The following is a 10746-nucleotide window of genomic DNA, read 5'->3' on the forward strand; positions in this document are numbered from 1 at the left end:
CTCCCCTACATACCAAACATGTTATGTAAACTACCTATTGTATATTATGAACTTATTGTTTGATTAATTTAATGATTTACAATATTTTACAATGCATACAATGCTACTTGAAATATAGAGTCGGTTGGATATGGAAATGAAATGAAATGAAACAAAGATCACCCCTCCCACCCAACAAGTTGTATTGTATTTATTCAGTGTCATTTAGTGCTATTGTACTACGAAGAGCTTGTAGCTGGCTGACATTGATAATGCCAATAGTGCACTCGGAAAAATAAAAACAAAAACTTTCTTTCAAATAATTAATTATGGTATGAATAGGCAGTGGATGCAGATATTGTTCACGGTCATACTACGGGGAATATTTTCGGAGCAAAATTATTTTTGCTCATATTATTGAGAAAATAAAGAAGGGGTAGATCAAATTAAGCGACCGTGTGAGTGTTTGTTTTTTAGGCGGGGGTCTATTTAATGAACGGATTTTTTCACGTTAACAGAATTCAAAGAGAAGTTTTCAATTATTATTTTTTTTAAATTCAATCAACAAACTTTTATTTAATTAACATAATAATTTTCTTCTTCAAAATGTTTTTTTTTGTGGGGGGGGGGGGTGGGCCTATTCACGCCTAGTAATTCACGCCAGTGAGATCATAATAATAACATCCTTCCATCTATCTCTCTTTTCTCCCTCTATCCACACAGTCCCCCTTTACCTATATCAATCTCACCGGTGTAATTAAATACCCCTTATTATCCAATTGTGTATGTATTATTGACATGGTCCGGCCCTTTCATGGCGCCCATAATCTCCCGCCCCATACGGCCTTGGCTAACCCCGTCAGGTGTGCTCCAAAGTCCCCTGCCCGTATGTCCAGGCACGTACCACCGACTCCTATTTACGTTCCGACCCCCCAATCCTTTCTCTTAAAACCAATCAATCGAGCTCTTTTGTCATTTATTCACTTCCGAACATACAAAGATGAGAGAAAGGGAACTCGCCAGCAGAGAGGAAGGTGAGAAATCTGCTTCTTTAGTTCTCAAATCAAGAGGGGGAGAGAGGGGAATAGAGAGAGGGAGAAGGCGTGAGAGAGAGCGCCGGTCTATAGTTTTTTCTATCGCACCCGGGCACAAAAGGCCAATATGTATTTTAAGCCATGAAAGGTGCTATTCGATTAGTGGAAAATTAACGCCCTTAACGCCTCTACAACAACTACCTATTATCATCGCCGGCTATTGATACGTCTGGTAGAATTGGTCTTCCCAACGACTGCCCCTTGAAAAAAAAGTTTCCTATACAAACTGATTAAAGAAAACAGAGAGACTTGCAGCTGGGAAGGCTCACCGGCCGATTCTTTCTCTCTCTTTTTCAATTCAAATACGAGAAGGGGGTGAGAAAGAAAAGGTGTTTGATTAAGCTTTATTAAGATGCGGACAGATCGTCTTTTATTTGGAAGTTCCTTTTGCGAAAAGGTGTTGATCGTATTGTCGGGACGATGTTTTGTTGTTAACGGAAGGTGATATAGTCAGACAAACATTGCATTTTCTTTGGCTGATGAATAGGTTATGAGTAAGGTATTGGTATTTGTTCGATTTAACATGGTTAAGAGGATGAGAAGGCTTCCGTGTATATACCGGCGAGACAGGCCCTTATCTCTACTTCATATAGTTGGTTTTAGAAACAGAATTTGGTTTACCTGGCTCATGTAAACGTAATCCTTTCCAAAACAAAACAAGACAGTAATGCGATCAACTTATTTCTTTGCTAACATTCAATAAATGAAATATGACAAACCATTTATTCAGGCAAATTACTTGCAGTGTATATAATTGTGTTATGTTGATTTATTTGTATTACGTTCATTTCTATTAGTGCTACACATTTCGTATTTGATTATATACATTTCTCCATATTTTAACAAGTTGAAATGAATTATTTAAGTTTGTTTCGCTTTATGTTAATATTTCTTATTTATTTTATAAGCAACTGGCACGTGATTCTTAACCATTTTATGTGAATTTGTATTATGTTAGAGAAATGTGTTCGAAATGATAGTTATGCCACCCTGTAAATAAATCTGTTAACATGAATTTTACCGTTTTTGCCTTATTTATGAAAAATGATTAATATTCACAATTATCCGTTGCTATGGAGACCACGTTCTACAAGCTTTGCCTTTTAGTTGACTCCTTATGTCCATAAACTTGTATTTTTAAAGACCGATATTATAAAATTAATGTTGGTATGATATAAAATAGCGTACTACGTTATGTATAACAATTTTTTTTACATTTGCTTTGCATATAATGTTTATTGTGTTTATATGGAAATGGAATAACAATTTTGAATCTTGAAACATCTTGTGTATTTTTTTTTATTCCATTTGTCTTTCCTTTCCAGGTGGTCTTTCATTTTCAGTCATTTGTTTCGCTGCATGTTATTTCTGATTTAGTGGTAATATAAATCCTTATCTACTCCACGCTTGAAGTTCTGGTTTTCATTCATAAAACAACATTTCGTGCGTGTTGCCGTATGAACCTATATAGGCATTATGTTTAGTCATACTGAAGTTTAACAAAATACCATAAAAATTATACAATCATCTGACATTCAGCAAAAGTTCTAAAAACAACTTTTGTACTGTAGGTAAAGCTACATGCCAGTAGTCTCTTCTCAAAAGTACAACTGCCATTACTGCTACTTTCTAATCCAACACAGAATCCAATCAAAAATCAAAGCACGTCCGTGGACTCCAAGAACACCTTTGCTTATCGACCAAATTGAATTGCAATTCAAACAATTAGTGCCCATCTGCAATACGAGAGAGCAAACTCATTCAGATCTCTAGATATGAATAATTATATTAAAAAAATGCTTCATGCATATTTCCAAACATGAGTATTTCTTCCATCGCATTTGGCGGAATCTCACGTTTAGACATTTGTTTTCTCGCTGAGGACTTAAGCGACAGTTCATTCTTTAAATGAAATACAAAAAAAACCTTTTCGTGACACTCATCTACATTCCTCCGTTTAGATTGGTTTTTATATTTTAATCGTTTTCTGTATAAGTTCGAAAACTACCAGTAATGTTTAACTTTAGGTAGCCATTATTGCTCTTTGAATAGAAGAAAGTGAAGAAATTTGGTTTGAACCCTTCGGAGGAATGTTATGTCCCTGATCTTCAGATGCACCTATCAATATTGTGCTTTTTATGTCTTTGTGTGTCCGGGGTAACGCACAATATCGTAATTGGATCAGTGAAAAGGAAGGACGAACACCTAAATATTGAGCGTCATAATGTCACACTTGATTTCAAGAACCTGTAGCACCATGCAGACAAGGATTGAATAAGACAATTGCATTTCTCTTCTCTCTTACTCTACTTATTCGTTATTTTTGCAAAGTCTCACTCTCCTCTTTTCTTTCCCATCTTTAACACTCTTCTCACTGTAATCGGTCAATCAGATCAGCCGGTGGCGCAGACAGGTCTTCACAACTGGGAAATGATTTCATATGGGAGATGATCATTATGGAAAAGTTTATTTCATACATTTAAAAGAAAAATCAACCACTAAAACAGGGGGATTGGGATGCTGTGTACATACCCCATCCCCTGCATTTTTTTGGTTTATTTATACGGTGGGCATCATCATTCACTATATTTCTAATTGCCAATTCATCCCCTCTTTCAGCCGTTAACATTTTAATTTGTATAGATTTCAACATTTTGTTATTTCGTGTCTAGCACCCTCTGTTGTCGATGATTTCATTTTCCTTAAAAAAGGCTGTTTGACCACTTACCTTCTGCATTATATATATATTTTTTGGGTGTGTGGGGGGTGTCAGTTATTTTATTATGAACAATATGAAACATGAAACACATCAAAGTTCGTTTTTTTTTCAAATGGTCTTTAACTCTATCCAAATGCATCCGCACACTCTTGCGCGCACACTCACGCGTACATTGCAACCCACACACTCACCCCAGCTTCTCACACCAAACAATCTCTCCGCTCTTTCGCCGGGTATCTCCACCTTTTCACGAGTTACAATCAATCGGGCAAAATATGTGTCTCTCTAACAGTCTCCTTTTCTCTCCCCGATTCTTTATCTCCCTACAACTCTCTCTATCTACGGGGCCTATCTTTTCTGCAACCCGCTATCTCCCTAATTTCTCTCGCTCACTGCTCCTTTATATAATTTATTGGTAGCTTTTTAAAAGTGTTATCTTCTATGATGATATAATACACCCACTGGAAGGCAACACCCTCCATTAAAAGAATCTCATTACACCCCCTAAAAATAAAAATAAAATAAAATTCTACTATAAGATGAGTATTGCGCTGACGAAGATCACCTGATTGTGATTTATCACGTCCAGTCTTCCCTGTATGATTTACGATGCGAGGGTAAGAAGACGGAAATAGATATATCCCGTACAATCATGCACCCCTCCCGATCATAATATTGAAATGAACCCCCACCGCCAAACAAAAGACAATTAACAACTTCACTGCTAATTGAATTCGGAAGTTCTTGATAGTCGGATACCCTCCCTGTATTGTGTATGAATAACCTTGGAATAGTTCGATATTGATACATAGAAAGTTCCCATAAAGTATATAAGTAAGGATCAGCTTTTCCGCGTGCTCTGATTTTGCCCCTTGCAGAAAATTCTTGAAATTGTTCAATGAATTTGCTGTTTTTATGTTCATATTTTTAGTTTGTGAACTAAATGATGAAAATGAAAAAAAAAAACATTTCGATAGTTGTATCAAGGGGGTAGCTAGTTTTTATTTTTGCGGTCCCAAATTATGAATAGTTTACCAATTCACCTTTGATCATGTAATTCTGTTGAATCGTTTAAAAGACATTTAAAACATACTTATTTTTGTTGTAGTGTAAATGTAATATTGGAGAGCAATTTGTATAAAGTGCATAGAGAAATTTAATTGATTATGCGCTATACAAGTACCAATTTATTATTATTATTAAACAGACAATTGCATTAAATGCTTTTAAATAAAGAGAAACAAGTACAAAAAGAGAGCGCCTTCTTCAGTAATAAGGGACTTAAAACTTGTACTTTAATGCTATCTGCCACTTTTTATTTCAATAATATGCTACATTCATTTTTTTTGTTTTAAGAAACCTCTTTAATTTGGTAAAATTTTTATATCCGAGTTGAAGCCACCCCTTTTTCTGAAAGAATTGAATTTCCAATAAGGTTAGATATATATATTGAGTGCTTAATCAGGGGCATAGATTATTTCATAGTGAAATAAAAAAGAGGCAAAATAGGAAAATCCCAGAACATCTATTAATGAGTCGTGTTCTCATGTAATTTTTCTTTTTCAATTTTTTTAGTTTTGCATGATAGATATAGGTGTGAAATGTCAGCATTATTTGTATTATGCAATTATTGAGACTCAATAATAATATGAAGAACAACAGAAACAAAGGAAGAACAAAACAATTATCAAATTCTATTTTCTTCAACTGGATAAAACACTTTTCTGTTGGGCGACAGGTCTCACAATTTATCTCATTTCCAATTACAACTCAATCAAAAATGTATATCACTGAAGATGAATAAAAATAATTGTCTTCAAGGTGGGATAAATTCGACCAGTAATAAATAACCATTGTAAGGTTTATATGACAAAGTCATATATGAAGAGAAAATATTCAATATTTGAATTTCCATGCATCTTCACATAATTTCCCTTATTTTATAGCAGATAACCATGATCACGCTGATAGCAACATGAACCCAAAACATTAAAACTGTTGTTTCCTGAATTGATCTAAACTTGCACTTTGTGAGGAAATTCGCGTCCCATGCACCAAACGTTGGGGATCAATGTTTCTTATTGGGTTGATTGGAGACGTGTGAAGTTTGTAATTATTTTACTGAATCATCGGAAAAATGAATTAATAGTAGCGTGTCTGCTGAATACAATAAAACCCAAAACTAATTTCAAGCGAATCACAATCACAGATATTCTTTATGGCTTGGCCCCACACCCCACATGTTCGGCGAGACGTCATACGGCTTTTCTTTTTGTTTTACTTTAACCGTGAAACAAAATATATTTATAAACGGAAACACTGAGTTTGGCACTATTTTTTTTACCTTTAAGGTTTGGCTCTATGATGTCAACTCAATATAAATATTATGATGATTTATCCTTCTTACTCTTCTTGAGTGTAGACTTATGGTCATGATGTTTGGAAATGAACGAATGCATGGCAAATTGTGTTATAATTCATGAAATATTGAGATAATAAAACAAAGTCACTTATCTTTAAAATAAAAATTTCCTAAATTTTGGTTTACCCATTTTGTACTCAGATACGCTGAACTAGCAACGCTTAATCTTTGATTTGTCATTTCAAATACGCCTTCTATGATATCAGACGTTTACAAATAAATCTTAACCATCATTTTCCATTATGTTAATTAAAGCAATATTTTCCTTTATGTGTTTTAATGGGATCCTTTCATCGACCAGACTTCTTTTCAGAAGCATCGCAATGCCACTTTTGTAAGATTTCGAGAATTCCATTAAATCATCCCAATTTAAGTATAATGTATATGATGTACATGTATCCTATTTCTTTTCAATATCTCAGAAAAAATATGGAAAATGCAGCATTTTTTTCTTTTTCTTTTTTTTTCAAATAGATTTTTAACCTTAATTTTCAAGTCGAGAGAACGTCAGATTAAAAACCCTTTTTACAAATTTATCAGTAATATACCTCTGTGTAGTATTTATTCTTCGTGCAAATTCCACTGATGTACTAAGACAAGCCTGTCCGGTAATCTGTTGGTCCTATAGTATAGACATTATCGGAGTCACCCACATGGATATAAGGACATTTTAGCAACACTTCGCCAACGCTTTCTATAACGCAGATAATCTGTGTCAAAAGACCTTCATAACAACAATCAGTGAATCAGAAACAGTGTCATCCTGGACTCTGGACAAACGACATTTTGATTTTCTTTTTTGGCCGGTCCGAATCTTAAGACGATGTGCTGTCCCGGTCCACCAACCTTCGACAATGACCTCTAATCTGCCCATTATGATTTGATGGGCATTTTCAATAAATTCTGAACGTTGCAGAAAGTGTCTACGAAGTAGATGCTATAATACGCTATTATGCAAGCACATGCTTGAAGAAACATCGACGTCCCGCAGGGCAATGTTTTATCTCCCCTTCTTTTTAAATAAAGATAAATCACTTGTTTAAAAAAGTCGATGGATAACTCAGGATCTTAAACATGAGAGTAGGCAGTCTTTGTATTCATTTAAATTCAAAATATCGGTAATGATCTAATATTTCAAAACACAATAGCGTTAAGATTGAAATAGTCTTTTGTCCAATTTCAAGATCAATTTTTACGATGTTACAATATCTTACAACATGGTACGGTATTAAGTAGCCTGTTCACCTTAATTCAAAGACAAACACTGTAGAAATAAAGGGGGAAAAACACAAATCTGGAAAGAAGGATCAGAAATGAGAACCATGCAGTCATAGTGACAGAACGCTCTCATGTCATAGTTTTACAGGCGATACCGACTTCAGACCGATCAAACTCATTACGTTAATTTCAAAGACACACTCTACTTTCTAAACATTTTTGCATAGTTTTACATTTGCCCACCTGTCCAAAAGAAATACGTGATGCAAATTAACTATCAAAGTCAATCACATCATTGCGTGAAATCAACAAGACGCTCTGCGGTGTGATGGGGGGGGGGGGGGCTAAGGCAACGCAATATGTTTACAATTGATAACAACTATGCCAGTTTTAATAATTGAACAAATTATTGTTCACTAATTTGTGGTAAATATTCTAAAGATCCTTATCCAAGAAGAAATTATCACAAAGCTCACTAATACAAAAATCCCGACGTGTTTTCCGATCACCTCTCGATTTCGCTGCCCGATGTAGAAGGGGTCCTAAAGCTCGAATTATCATGCAAAGAAATAGTATTTCCTGTGCCTTAATTTCTAAAAATTTGTTTATAATAATTGTGGGAAAAAAATGAAATAAAAGTGAATATTACACCAGAATTCCAAAGAGTTGCTGGTTTTCTCTGCATTTAGTGATTTATTGTAGCCTCTGTCGAAGAAAAAAATGAATAGGAATCGTTCGTTACTCTGCAGTCACAACTTCACACACAGAGCTAGAGTGCACAATTATTTTGCAATTGGAATTGCATGCGCATTGGAGTGGTGTGTAGCTTTTGGACCCGCGTAGCTTTAGGACCCCTTACCAACATGATTTATTTCGGTGCGCGTAGAAGGAATTCACATGGTTTGGTATGTTTCCGTCCCCAATCCATGCTCACATTAACCATATTAACATGAAATCGCCGCCAATGGACAGAAGAATGAACGTCGGGAATATTCCCCAACATCAATCAACTGATCAGTAAATAGAGAGACAGAAATGAAAATGTTAGGTTCAAAGCTCTTTTCTGCATTCTCCTACCCTATACCTGTATACCTCACGCGAGAACTAAAGTCAAGCTGGGAAACTTAACCGTCGAATGAGGACGCAGACAATTTAGGAGGAGTTTTATGGCAGGAACTGCTCTCACCAAGGGGTATATGCTAACGAGACACCTCCAAACCAATGGATTCTCTTTAAAGCTACCGACATGAATTAGGAATATGAAGAAGAAGAAGATGATGAGACCTTGATTTATTAGAATATGAATTATTGGCATTATAGGTTTTAAAAGGGATTTTCCTCTCTGACGGTAAAAAAAGAAGATATTTGATATCATCATGATCATGGTTTTGCACTTTGTCAAATTAAGCTCGGCTTGCACTTTTCCTGTTCTATTAGTTAAAAGCTAATGGCAAAGGTTGACTGTCAAAATTTGAATTCCAAAATCTAATCTTGATTATCACACACTGACAAGGAAACAAAATTCAGATGGTGCAAACAACTCGGATTTCCAGCACAGCTAAACAAACTAGAAACAAATATCAAAATAAATTTAAAATTGTATTTTTCTAGAATACGTGTTGTGAAATATTTTCGTGTTTTGTAAACCTCCATAATTTTTTTTTGTCATATCCTGGACAGATTTTTTTTCTGGCAATAAGGCGCTGACGTCACACGCGGACCAGCGTATGCCGACGTCCGTAGGCTAAGGCAAAGCGTTTTCTTAATACCATTTCTTTTTTTTTCAAACGATTCTTTGAATTTTGATGAATTTAATGATAGTTAGTGTTATTGACAAAATAAATTACTGATATCAATAGAATGCTTGATATAAAGGAATTGAATTAATGTACAAAACGGCTGGTCAGCCTACAGAACGTCGGCATGGCAAAACCAAAGCTGAAAAAAGACAAAAGAAGAGGACAAGGAAAAGAAATAGGGTAAAAAGAGATAAGAAAAGAATAAAGGAAAGGAAAGAAACGAATAGAAAGGAAATAGAAAAAGGAAAATAAAATATAAGACGAGAAGAGAACAGGAAAAAGAAAAACTTCGGAAAGAAAAGGAAAATAATAGAATAGAAAAAAACATAAAACAAAAAATGTAAAGAAAAGTAAAGAAACAAAAAAAAAGGAAATAACATTAGAGGAGAGAAAAAAAGAAAAAAAAGGAATGAAAAATTCAAAAAAAAGAGAAAAGAAAATAATTAAAAAGAAAAAAAAGAAACGAAAAAATAATTCAAAACTGAGAAATAAGCTATATTAACTCTTTCATTATGTTGTGGCAAAAAGTGTCATTTCTGACTGGTTGCCATCAAAACCAAAGAAGAAGAATGAAACAGAAGCATACTGAAGTAATGTCCAAGGGCCCATAACAAAACGCTTAGCAATCATCATAAAACATTTTTTTTATTGATTGCATTGACTACAATGTACAGTCAATCGTGTAACTCTAGCTTACGATCAATTACTATCCTTTGTGTTACGGGACCCGGGGTGACAGCACAAGTAGCACTTTTTGTCACGTCATAGATGTTAATGCTGAATCCTAAATATTGCTATCTTTATCTGTGTCTGTGTCGAGTCATAATTTCCCAGTATTTTAGTATCCTATTGTTTAACGAGGGTACCATGCACTTTTGTGTCTCCTTGTAAATTTCATCACCAAAATTTTAATGCACATCTGAATCGAGATAATCATTTATAGGTATTTTATTTGATGTTTTACCAATTTTTCGTATTATGTCCTCATTTTCTAAATCATTCATAGCAATTCTGACGTCATCTATTTTAGTTCAAGACGTTTTTTTTTCTCTAGAATTTATAAATCATTATTCGTAATCATTATCGCCATTAATTATCATCTATACGATTTATTCGATCTATATCTTTGTCGTTAAAGGTTAAGACAAAACTATGTAGTCATTGCTAAATTTATAACAAACAAGACCATACTTCATCAACATGAACAAATAAAGCAAGGAAAACAAAGTTTTCAATATAAATAACGTACAACAATGACTCGTATGATTGTTTTTTTATATAAAGTGACATTTTGTGTAAACATTAGGCAAGTGGAGCAACATAATTAATTTTCATACCAACAGCTTCTCAAAGAAGTGAAGTATAAATTTGCTACAAGTATATTCATTAAACTCTGTTCATTTTCTTTGCTTGATACCTTATTCTTAAAGTCACGCCGTGATGATTTGAGATGACTTTGTATGCGTTCCAAATCCCTTTGAGAGTTTTTCTTGACTGGGAATCGTATATGAGAAT

The sequence above is a fragment of the Lytechinus variegatus genome, chromosome 5, assembly GCF_018143015.1.
Source record: "Lytechinus variegatus isolate NC3 chromosome 5, Lvar_3.0, whole genome shotgun sequence".
In the NCBI taxonomy this organism is placed as follows: domain Eukaryota; kingdom Metazoa; phylum Echinodermata; class Echinoidea; order Temnopleuroida; family Toxopneustidae; genus Lytechinus; species Lytechinus variegatus.